Source organism: Lepisosteus platostomus, chromosome 10, assembly GCF_059453375.1.
Source record: "Lepisosteus platostomus isolate fLepPlt1 chromosome 10, fLepPlt1.hap1, whole genome shotgun sequence".
Taxonomy (NCBI): Eukaryota; Metazoa; Chordata; class Actinopteri; order Semionotiformes; family Lepisosteidae; genus Lepisosteus; species Lepisosteus platostomus.
The window spans coordinates 8,808,386-8,820,817 of record NC_142620.1 but is presented as its reverse complement, the minus strand read 5'-3'; positions in this window follow the sequence as shown (position 1 = coordinate 8,820,817).

The following is a 12,432-nucleotide window of genomic DNA, read 5'->3' as shown; positions in this document are numbered from 1 at the left end:
TCTGACTCCCGTAAATGCAGAGCATGCCTGAGTGTTTCCTTCCCAAGCAGGTCCCTGCTATTGAAATGAAATGCAAAGGAGTGTGATTGGATTCTGCTGCCCCTCTGGGACGGCGGTCACCCTGACTCTCCTCCTGTTCTGGTTGTGCAGACAGCAGGTTTATGGAATTTGCTAATTAACACATATCTGGTAAGTGCAAGGTTGCACTTTCTCTCCATGAATAAAATAATCTTACCCGCTGGATCTTTTAAGGTTAAAGTTGAGATTGAATTTTGTTTACCTCTCAAAGGATGACCTTCAGGTTGAGAACAGAGTGCACCTCTCACAGAATAGAACATGCTATTTAGTGAGCTAAGTTCATGCAGTACTTTTTATGTATCATTCTTTAAGAAGATAAGAAAGGTTTGCAAACAGGAGCAGGCCATTGGTTCCACCTAGCTCGTTTGGTGGATAGTAGGTAATTGATGTGAGGATCTTATCCAGCTGTTTCTTGATAGAAGCCCAGGTATCGGTTTCCACGATGAGGACGAGGAGCTTGGTCCCAACTTTCACAACCCTTAATGTAAAAAACTGCCCCATGTTCATAGTTTTATATGCACTTCTCTGTAGTTTTAACTTGTGTCTTCTTGTTGGTGTTGGTTCTGAAGATGTTCGTTGGGTTGACTTGTCAATGACTTTGAGGATCGTCATTACTTGAATCAGGTCTTTGTGTAATCGTCTCTGTTCAAGACTTCTTGTCTTCTCTGAGCCTGTCAGAGTAAGGAAATCCTTTAAGCCCCAGAATATATCAGGTTGTTTCTCTCTGGACTGGCTGCAGAGTAGCCCTATTATTTGTATCACGCTGACCAAACTTGTATATGATATATACATTGTACATTTTTTTTAAAAAACATCCGTTAATAGAAATTCTTCACTTTTAACTGTACGTTCTAATATATTGCACTCTGAGATGGTGCAGAAACTCCAGCAGACACCACTTACTCAATACCAATCCTGCGATGTGGTTGTATTTACATCATTTACTCTGGTTGCAAAGCTTAACTTTAGAATTTGTCTGGGTTGCACATCAACCTCCTCCCTAAAGTGGTTGGGGAATTTTATTAGTGTTGCGCCAAGCTGCCAAAATGTTTGTCCCACTCCACCTAAGTCCAATTGGTTTGCCACTCACTGCTAGTACCACCAAGCTGGGCGGCAGACAGCCCCACATGCTGCTTGACGAAGGAAGTGGTGCTTTGTGGGAAGGTGAGTAGTTAATTTATCTGCCACAAGCAAGTGAAAAATGAAGAGTGGTTCACATTCGAGTCCGTTTTACCTCGGGCATGTAACTTTGAGAAACGTTGAAGGAAAGGCAGGAAGCGTCGTAAGAATGACTAAAAGTTGGAAGAACGGTTGGGAAAGAGGAAAGGGCTGCTACTGGCATTTGTAAGGCCTTTAGCAGAACACAAACGGCGTTCCAGCATGACGAAGGGGCCCCTCATCCTGCTTGCTGTGGCTGTTTCTCAGCCTGGTGGCTCTGCAGTCTCTCTGCAGCTGTTTGTTGTGTGTTTCTGTACAGTAGGAACTTGGCTCAGCTCTTTTCGCATGGGACTTCAACAGCTGTCATGGCAAAATAATTTGTTGGGGCATTTCAGCGTAGTCTGGCTCCATGTCCCAGCGGGCCAGTGCATCTTCTCCTTTCTATCAGTTCAGACCGCGGCGCGAGCCAAGTCTGAGAACAAAATATAAATCTATTAATAAACTCCTGCCAAAAGTGGCAGCTTCAGGGCTGTAAATCTCTCTTGTCCTCTCTCCTCTGTGGGTCTGTCATCCTCTTAAGTACTTTCCCAAAAAATAAAGTAAAAACGATGTCTCTGTTAGTGAATAAACATATACAAAGGTGTTACAGTTACAGGCTGTGAACTTGAAGCATTTGGCTCTGGAGAGCTCCTAGACGATACAAAATAAACAAGCATAGAGGGGAAAAAAACTCAAAACACTAAGTACATAAAATGCTTTTCAACAGCTTTGTCTTTAGTGTGCACCAGAAAGGAACACCTGGCGCAATTTCTCATTAAGACCAATGGTAGACCTCGAACAGTTACTACAATAGGCATACAGTGAGAGGTGATGTCATGGATTCCTAACAGCTGATGTACAGTACCTTCTGTGATTTGTAACTAACGACAGCTGTCGACTTTTATATATATACGCGTAAGTTTTAGTGAGTTTTAATTGCAGGATTAAAAAAAATTTGCAAAGTTAAACCAAAGGCACAGTTTGATAAATGAGGCGGAGAAAACGGTGGCTGGGCGGTTTTAACTCTTCGCGGGCTCAGGCCGTTCACCGCGTAAGGATGTTTAAGGCCAGCAGCTGTCACACAATGAACAGCGCCACTGAGCTATCAGATACCAGTCTAAAATCTGCTAATACTTGAAGATCTGCTTTAGCAGAGGATGTTCATTTCATTTTTTATACAGACGTCTGATGAGTTACTTGAGCATGGCAGAACAAAGCTGTACCAAATCTGAAGCTCAGTCTGGTGAACAAACCTGAACTCTTGTACTGTACATGTGCTAGATGGGCCAACAGGCCTTCTACAGTATCTGTTATATCCTCAAAGGTCAACTAAGAAGATGGCGCCAACAGGGGAGGCTGCCGTCCTGCGAGCTCCCATTCGTCCTTGTCTATTTCTTTATTTTTTGTTGTTTTTCGTACTGCTTTGTGATTTTTGTGTTTTTGTGAATTTTTGTGATTCTTGTTATTTTTGTGAGCTCGCAGAAAAAGACATTTCATTGCCAGCAACTACTGCTGCATGCTGTATTGTTGTGCATTTGATAAATAAACTTTGATTTGATTTGATTTGAATACTCAAAACATGTTCTCCAAGTCATGGACAAAGTCAGTCCAGCAGATGTCTTCAGAAAAAGCAGCGAAACAAGAGCCAAAGGACGCAAGAGAAGCTCTGTGGACGTTCATTTAAACTGTGAACAGGAGGCACTTCTTCACTCAAAGGGTTGTGGGGGTATGGAACAAGATACTCACCCCTGTTGCTGAAGCTGATTTGTTTCAAGAAAAAGCAGGATGAAATCCTTGGATCATTTAGTTACTAATCACCGAGCAAGCTACAGTAGGTGGGCTTTATGGCCCGATCTCTTTTATAACTGTTCTTACAGTATGTGTCTTATTTGGGTTGTTCTGGTGACTAAACAAATAGGTAAGGACTCCATCGATTCTGTGGGATAGGTGGTTTGTGACATAAAACAAAAAAGAACAGAGGGTAAAATACTTATTTTTGTCTAAAGTTTGATTAAAAACAAATTGCAAGCTTCAGATACAGTATAGGGCTCTGACTACAATAGAAAAGCCATAAAATTAAACTATGATGCAATATTAAAAAGATGATGAATTTAATACAGGTCAGATAATATGGCCCCTTTAGAGTGGCACATCCACACTGAGCATGCTTTGCTTACCCTACCAGAGTGGCTTTTAGGCCCTGCCACTAACTTTAGTATACTGTAGATCATTTGTTTATTCTGTCAAATGTTCCTCCGAGGCACAAAGTAAGGTTTGAGCTAATGACTAATGATTTTTTCCCAGTAGAATTTCTAGTAGATTTTGACAACAAGTCACGTGCGATAATCTTTTTGCTTTGTAGGTTTACTTCTGGCAATGAAAGAGTTCAAGTCTCACACACAGGAGCTACGATGGCAGGAAGAAATTGTTCGTAACATCAGTTCCCCACGCCTGTCTCAACTCATTTATTTCAACCAAGGTCTACAGATATAAATAAAAGGAAATGTTACTGGAGCATTTTAACTTCAAACCAGCCTTGAAGCCAGTAATGTAACCACATATCATCAAAGCAAAAAGTGCTGATTCTCCTTTTCTTAAAAAGGCCAAACCTGCAGGTCCAACACACAACATATGTACTGTATTCCAGTTAGCAAATGTTTTTGAAAGAAAAATAGAGAAATAAAATTGTATTAGTCACGTATTCTTCAATCTTTGTCTACTCGGTTAGGTCTCAACAGTACAAAGAGCATCTGTTTAAAAATACGAGTAACTAAATCATTAAATCGGAATTAAATCATATCAACTGCGGAATGTACAAAAATCTCTTCCCTTAATAAGGTCATGCGTTTATTTTTGCTCTTGCCCTGTCATTTTGAAAACTCGAGAACTCGGATTAGAGAAACAAAATGAAATGGAATTGTAGAGGTTTGTCGCCGTTTTATATTAATTGCAGTTCAACAGGTGGTCTTTAGATGGTGCTCTTCTCATTAGAATATTAAAACCTATCGCGTAAAAGCCTGTTCCGGACTCTGTACTGTGCATCAGGCTAGGAGCAAGAGAAAAGCGCGCTTACCTGTCCTTGAGTGAATTCAATGTGGTTGAGCAGGTAGACTGTAATTTTATAACATGATTAAATTTATACGGTGGATTTTTTTTTTGATAACACAGAAGGTTTTCTACGCACAGAACATAACACTCAGTTATAATCTCGGTTAAATACTGCCTTTGCACAATAGTATAGCAGACCCGCGATAATTAAATTATGTTTGGAATAAAGCAGATCTTTTAAAAATAATCCACATTGTTGGATACAGTCCAGTCCACTGACCCCCTCCACACCCCACCCCTCCCTTCCCCATCGTGAAATTATGTTTTTCCCTATGAGAGTCTGTGCTGCACCAAGAGATTAAAAAAAAAGATGAAAATCAAAATAAATATTTTTATTGCAGAATCTTTAATCATGGTTCAGAATCTCATAAATGTTTTAAAGCCTGGGAAAGATGGACGAGTTGCAGAGGGCAAGGGGGTGGTACAGATTTTTAAAACAGGTCAGTCAGTGTGGAAGGTCTGGAGACTGTGGTCTAGGAAAGGAGTAGAGTATAAAAAGGAGAATGGTCAGGGAACTCAGGGAATGGACACATTTTAAAAAAGGTTTGTCAACAATATAAACCAGGTGTTATATGTAAAACAGTATAAATACTGTATGTGTTAATATAAAATAGATATTTTTAATCTAAAAAACAGATGCAACCATCTATTATCAGAAAACATTATTATTATTATTATTATTATTATTATTATTATTATTATTATTATTATTATTATTATTATTAGGGAACCTGAAGCCCTTCTGGAAAATGTAGGGAAGAATCTGGAAGGTTGGACAGGACACCAGTCTGTCTCAGCGCAAACAGAGGTACAATGTAAAGACTTCCGCAAAGGCGGGATGAAGCAGGAGCGCCTGGAAACGTCCCGCAGGAATAGCGCAGGAGCTGTGGGGCAGCAGCACTGACCTCCCCACCTGCCTGCTACCAAGAATTACACGCATTATCATACACCTTTTCTAACAATATCGTTAATATTGTCGTTTGTTAATATCATTCTCATTGCTCAAAGCCCATCCCGTGTCTCTTTCTGACTCTGAAGCAGTGCGGATATATATATATACAGTATCCCGTTTGTCTTCATTCATTCTCTTGTTTCCTCGCAGGAGGCATGCAGTGCTTCTTGTAAATTAGAACAGAGTTTTCTCCAGCGGAGCAGCCTGAAGCCTTTCAGATTAAACTACAAAAGTCTTTTATTCCAGAGAATGAACACAAAAATGTCAACACTGCCTATTGCAAAACCAGACCAAATTGTTGTTACTACACAGCAAATCAGGGATTGTTAATTCAGTGCTTCAGTGTTTTCAATAGCCGTCAGAGCTGAATTTACACTTGATGCATTACTTTGTAGTATTAATAATAATTCTAATAATAATAATTGCTTACACTTATATAGCGCTTTTCTGGACACTCCGCTCAAAGTGCTTTACAGGTAATGGGGACTCCCCTCCACCACCACTAATGTGCAGCACCCACCTGGATGGATATTAACTACTGTAATAATGCATTCCCGTGTTTCATAATAAAAAAAAGTATGTTAAAAATTCAACATGAAAAGTTCTGAAAATTACAATTCAGTTTTCTATTCTGACATTTTAAATGTGCAAAAGCTTGTTTGTCCCTGTCCTCTCCTTTTAAATGACACTGACAAAAACACATCAAAGCTTGCATATACTAATAACACCCTAACTACACTTTTCAACTTCTGAGGGCCTGGATTAATGGAACTACAATCCAGGCTGTCGTGGAGGGGGGTTGTATTATTATTTTTTTAACATACAGATATTTAATGGGTTGGAAAATATCCGCGACAGTGTGGAGAAATTTCTTCCAAGGACACGCGCTATGTTAAAAACAAGCACTTAAGACAGAAGTCTAGTCCTGCGGATTAAATGAAATGTTAAATATGTAACTGGAAGTTGCACATCTGTGTCAACAGACAACTGTCAATGCGGGGTTTTCAGGCCGGCTGCTTGGCTTCGAGTGAATACCATTAATTGATCGAAAAGAATCTTTATCTTTACTCAATCTGCCATTTTACTGAAGGACTGCTCCAGACATGTGGAGAGGTGTACCTGATAAAGCTTCTGATGAGGCCTGAATGAGGCCTAAATGGAATTATTTCCATGGGGCTGGATCACAAAGGTAGTCAGTTGCGTATTTATTAAACTCTTAATGTTTCAGTACAAGGTCAAATGGGACAGATGAGCGAGCAGGACTGGAGAGGAGGAGAGCTGTCATTCAGCCCCCAGGCCCTGCCTGTGCAGACTGAGACCATATTGAAATTAGCAAATGGACTGCACAGTGTCACTTACGGTGGGACTGCTGGCTCACTTCTCAGAGGCTCTTTAAATCTCTGCAAAGACCGGCACTGGCAGGATAAGGCTGTGTAAGGGCAGGCAGTGCACTCCAGTCTTCACAAATGAACCAGATTGGCTTTTATTTTATTTACTGCACGCTTTTCACTCAGCAGATAATACAATAAATTTTCCCTTTGACCAAGGCTCCACTTTGCAGGAAAAAAGGAATATGAAGTATATGATCTACACAATATTTAATTCAAGATCCATGTATGAACTGTCCATTTTCATACATCACCGTTTATGAGTCATGTATTAAACATGAAATCACATCTGTGAATATAAAGGTGTGATTTATGAATGTCTGTACATATTACACAGTGCATATTACGCATATGTGCTTTATACAGTATAAAGAATCAAGCCTGTATTTATGAGATGGTAATTTTTTTTCAATTTAGGAGAATAAAACAGTTTGGCACTCTGTCCAATCACCAGTCTATCCATTTATATATAAATGAAAATGTTGAGAAGGATAGCACTCACAATATTATTTTCTTTTTATTACAAGCACACTTTTATCTGTTAGCGTTTACCATCTCAGTGTTAACAGTATGTTCCATTAATTATATTTCAATGTGCTGCAATCACAATCAGAGAGGTAAAAAGTGGATTTAAAAAGCAGCCTCTTTGCTCTCAATAGTTTTGTATAAATGTCGTTATATGTTTTTGTTCTTAGATATATGACTTCCTAATGTTGTATAATATTTATTACACCTCTGTGTTCTCGGTATTCCGAGAACAATGTGGAATTTTAAAAGAAAGGGAACTAAGCAGTCAAAGAGGCCTTGGAATTTGTTGTTTTGAAGAACCTAGTATCTGCTGAAAGGCCTGGGCACAGACAAGCTCTTACTGAGTGCAAGATAAAGCTTTCTTGGTTAAAGTTAATAAAAAGTAAGAGCCGAGTAAATTCTGCACAGACAGCCCCCAAGGGAGGGGACTTGTCTGCATGACTCCCATAAACAACTGGGGCCTACTCCATTATGGCAGGCGGGTAAAATTCTTTTGAGGCAAGTGGAGATTTCTGACCTTTTGATGACATGTGGAAAAGGTCATGCACATCCCGTGCTTCCCCATGAGCGGGTTTTGACCATTTCCTCCTCTCAGGTGACCTGAACTTTCTCTGTGACTCCCACAGAAACTCGGGTTTTACTGTCCACGTTGCCGTGACAAGCTAAAAGAACCACTTTAAGGAGGGGAGAAACACAGTGGCTTCCTTTCAGTGCACCTCCTCATTCAGGGCATTCTTTTAACATGTTTGTCATTTTCAATTCTGGGTCGTGGAGGGCTGGAAAATGAAGTCGCTACAGATGAAATAAATAAGAATTAGCAGCACTAGATCACAAAGGAGGATTACAAGAAGACAAAAATAATATGACCCAGGCTCCTAAAAGAGTATCCATCCAAGTATAATGTTTTTTCCAGAAAGAATGGGAAGCTTTATTACAATTTGTATACAGATGACAGACTATAATTACCATTAATGATAGGTTTTGGGATACTTTTTATTATTAGAGCCTATAGTTATTATAGGCTCTGTGTCATTTTTGTAAACCCAGCCAAAACATTGCATGGTATGAGTTGGCTTGTTCTTTGTTTTAAGAGAGACAATAGAAATAACTAACCACTGATAATGACACTAAGCAACAGTAAAAACAGAACTGCACGTCTTGTTCGGAGAACCGTATTTTAAAACACACACAATGCCTATATGCGAATAAAACACAATAAAAACCATGAAGAGGCTGTATCTAAGAATAGAAAACCTCTACACATTTCTTGATAATTCTAACATATAATATGGGAGATTTCATTGCTGTTGAAATTCCAAGTGTTTACTACTGCTTGTGTTTTGGTTACCTGCAACACAATGGAGGCGGATCATTTTGAAAGGAGTTTGGGTGTGTGCGTTTGGGGTAGGGGGTGTTAGATTCTGGCTTGGATATTGACACACTCAAATAATTGTGGAGTAACTCCTATTAATGTCGGTAAGCAAGGCTAGTCGTATTACTAATAATGGAGTGCAAAACTGTCCTGGGGGGTGGAGACTGTCATCGAGATACTCTTGTGAATGTGATGGGTGGCCAGCTATAGCAGCAGATTACTGCTGTTTTGTCTTTAGTGCAAAACCATTGAGTAATTTCATAAGAGCAACTGGGAAATCTGTTTTTACTGTGGACAGTCAGAAACTGGGATACTTGTATTGTTTATGATGTGCGATATTACTTGATAAACAATCTTAGTGCTGTTCTTCATTTGTAATATCCAGTTAACAATGTAATGAACAGTTTCTGTTTGTTTCATAATATGCAACAAATATTTCAAATCAGCTAATGTGTGTTTATCTGTTGAGTCTCTTTTTGTGCATTTATATCTGTGCATGCTTGTGGTTGTGTGGGCTGTTTGTAAAGGCAGTAATAAACACTAAAATGCATTTCTTACAGATTCACAAAGCTTGGCTTGATGGCTGTTTTCCAGCCTATCTTAAACAGCAAGTCTTATCACTTATTATTTATACACCAGTAGGGAGAATGGAAAACTCAATCTTCTAGTAAGAAAGCATGAATATCTAAATGATAGATGCAAAAAAAATCAAGAGACAAGGTACTGTGCAGCATTGTTTTTCTCTGCACTATTAGATGCTTATGCAAGATAGGCTGAAATATTTTACTTTCACAGACTGTCTGAAAACAGCTTACAACTTATTCTACAGCTTACTGTAATTCCAAAACTAGGCAATGAAAATCTATTGAGTCTAATCTTTCTTTTCCCTCCTTCCTAAGGAATATAACTATTATATTTTATATAAATATTAAGGGGTGTGAATTAAAATAAAGTTTCAGTGAAGCTACATTGTTGTAATTTTATACCAGGTTTACTCTGAAGTTGTCTCAATTTCTCTGTGTATTCCATATGTGTCTTTCCTTAGACTTTGATTACAGTATTAGTATAATTCCTAAAGGTTCCCTACTCACTCTTTTGGGATAGTTGGTTCAAGGAATAGTTCAGACAGAACTTCTCAATTGGTGTGAATGATCCCATAGAGTCTTTATTGAAACCAGCTCACAAACACTTGTCTATTATCAGTTCAATTCTAGAATAAAGGCTTTTGTAAGACCAGTTTGTGTTTCACAAGGATGTGCTTCTGTATTCTGAGCTTGAGCTACAGGTGCTGGAAATCCCTTAAAATAATCCCTTAAAATGAGTGCAGCTGATTTTTTCGAACAATTCCCTTCCATAAATAAGCCACGAGTACATGAGTCTGCTCTTGTAGAACAAAAGGTAATTTTTATTATTAAACATATTTACACAAGATAAATAAATAATTTTCACAGATACACGTGATTTGAAGTGCACGGCACACAACAGGTACAGCACAAGACATTGCCATGACACCCGACAGTAACAAGATTCTCGTGATCAGTGTTTTGAGTGCGATGGCATCACGTTGATGCAGGAGAGAAACTCAGAGAAATCAAAGACCTACTGTACGTTAGAAGAAACAGAGAGACAGTGTAACACCGGCCTTCCCACACGGCTCTCCAGGTTACTTCCTATCTTCAGCATTGCTTTTCTTCTGTAGGCAAATACTGTATATATACGTATGTTAGCAATGTCTTTTAATGTATTGCTAAATATAGATTTCAAATTAGGAATCCTCTCTTTAGTTGCTATTCAAAGATGGGTGACAGATGGGTAAGTAAAGTAAGTTAATTTAGGTACTGTATTATGCAAAAAACAGTCTAACTGTACTAGATATGGCTATGTAATATTTGAAAAACTGGGAATACTTATTGCATTTAATACTGAACTACTTTTTAAAATATTTTAATATAGTCATGGTTTGGCTGAAGCTTGTTTACTTAACCCGTAAAAAATAACAACTGGCCTGCATATTAGAATACACGAAATAAAACACATTGCCAAGGCAGCAGAGAAATACCAGAAATACACCAATATCCTCCATCGTTTCTTTTCTCCTCTGAGCAAAGTATATACTGTACATCCATGGTAACATTTTTTGTCTAAAAAATACACCGGGACTGTGGGTTGTCTTTTTGCACAATACTTGACAGATGGAGCTTCCACAATAATTAAACAGAGGAATAGAGTTGACAATTACAGGGTCTCTAAAAGTTTCTCTCAGGAAGCAGGTTACAGGACTACAGTGGTTTGTTGTTGTGATTACCATGACTCTAGCCAAAGTAATACACTGCTTGCTTAATCGCATTACGGTAAAACAATTATGACACATACAAGAGTTCAGTCCATGAGTTATTTCTTATAGTAACTACCATTAGTATTTAATGCTGCTCCTTATTTGGAATATTCAAACCATTTTAGTGGTATGAAAATGGCTTTGCACAATCACATTGCATTTCTTTCAGTTGCTTCACCTCATGCAACATGCTGTACTATAACATTCTCATTTCAGTGGAGTTTTTTAAAACATTTGAGCTCATTGCAAAATACTGCCATCAGTACATATATATATTCATCATAATCTAATTTCCCCTTTTTTTAAGGAATAGGAATTTGAGCTTTTCATTAACCCACAGAATGTGCCAGCGCTGTGTTCAAATATAATCACTCACACTGACAAGCCATTATTTCAGTTACAATTGTAAAGTGTTAGGCAATAATGAGTTACCTTTGAAATTTCATACGCCATAATACACAAAGGTTGGTGAATGTAATAAAAGAAATAATTAGTTGTCAGACTTGGTGATTATAACCTTAAATTATCTTATCTTTGTTTTGATTAAAGGAAAATGTTTAGTTTGTACAAAAACTAAATCATTTGAGGTCAAATTTACCTTAGATTGTCGGGGAATTTCATTTACCCATCAACACCAGATATGCTCATGTACTTTGTGTTAAAAAAGACCAGCAAAAACTACTAGATGAGCAGAAATCATTTCTCTTCACATTCTGACCATCCCCCAGGCAGACAGCACCAATGCACAACTTTAATTGTCCTATTTCTTTTGAGAATTTCAGTTTAGAAGACGATTAAAATTAATTGGTTATATACCATTTTAGCTACTTAAAATAAATTAAGCATTTTCTTTTATGTTCTTGCACTAATTTTAAAAAAGAAAAAAAATAATTATCTTAAAGTGCTCTTACAAGTGTATAGGGTAGGGAATTCTAAATCCCTGAAATCCCAGCTTTAGGAAACGAGAGAATTTTTTTTGAATTTGTTCACGTGTCTGGTTACTCCCTGTCACTTATGTGTGTGGTTCAGTGCAAGTTCTTTCACATCATACATACAGCATCAGCTTCTTCCACAGCATCTAGCCACTGAAGGGCTGCTCAGAGGGTCTGGTGGCAATTTTACCATCTGGCTGATATTTATTAGATTGCCTTCAAAGCAATATGGTGTCTGCAGACTAAGAAAAATAAAGAAACATCTGTTATGCAATTCTGAGGTTTCAACATGAGCAAATGTAATGGCAAAGAGATCAATTGGTCTGCTTGTGCATGGGTAAAACACTACTGTGAGTGCTGGCTGCTGAGGTCTCCTGCTTACAAGCCATAAAACAACAGATTCATAAATCTCCGACTTAAAAGAAGAATAATGTCTTGCAAAGCATGCTTGAGCAATCGTAAATTGAAAAATGAATTTGGCTTCATTCATTTTTTAAAGTTAAACTAAACAGAAAAAAAAATAAAACCCAGTGCACAATTTT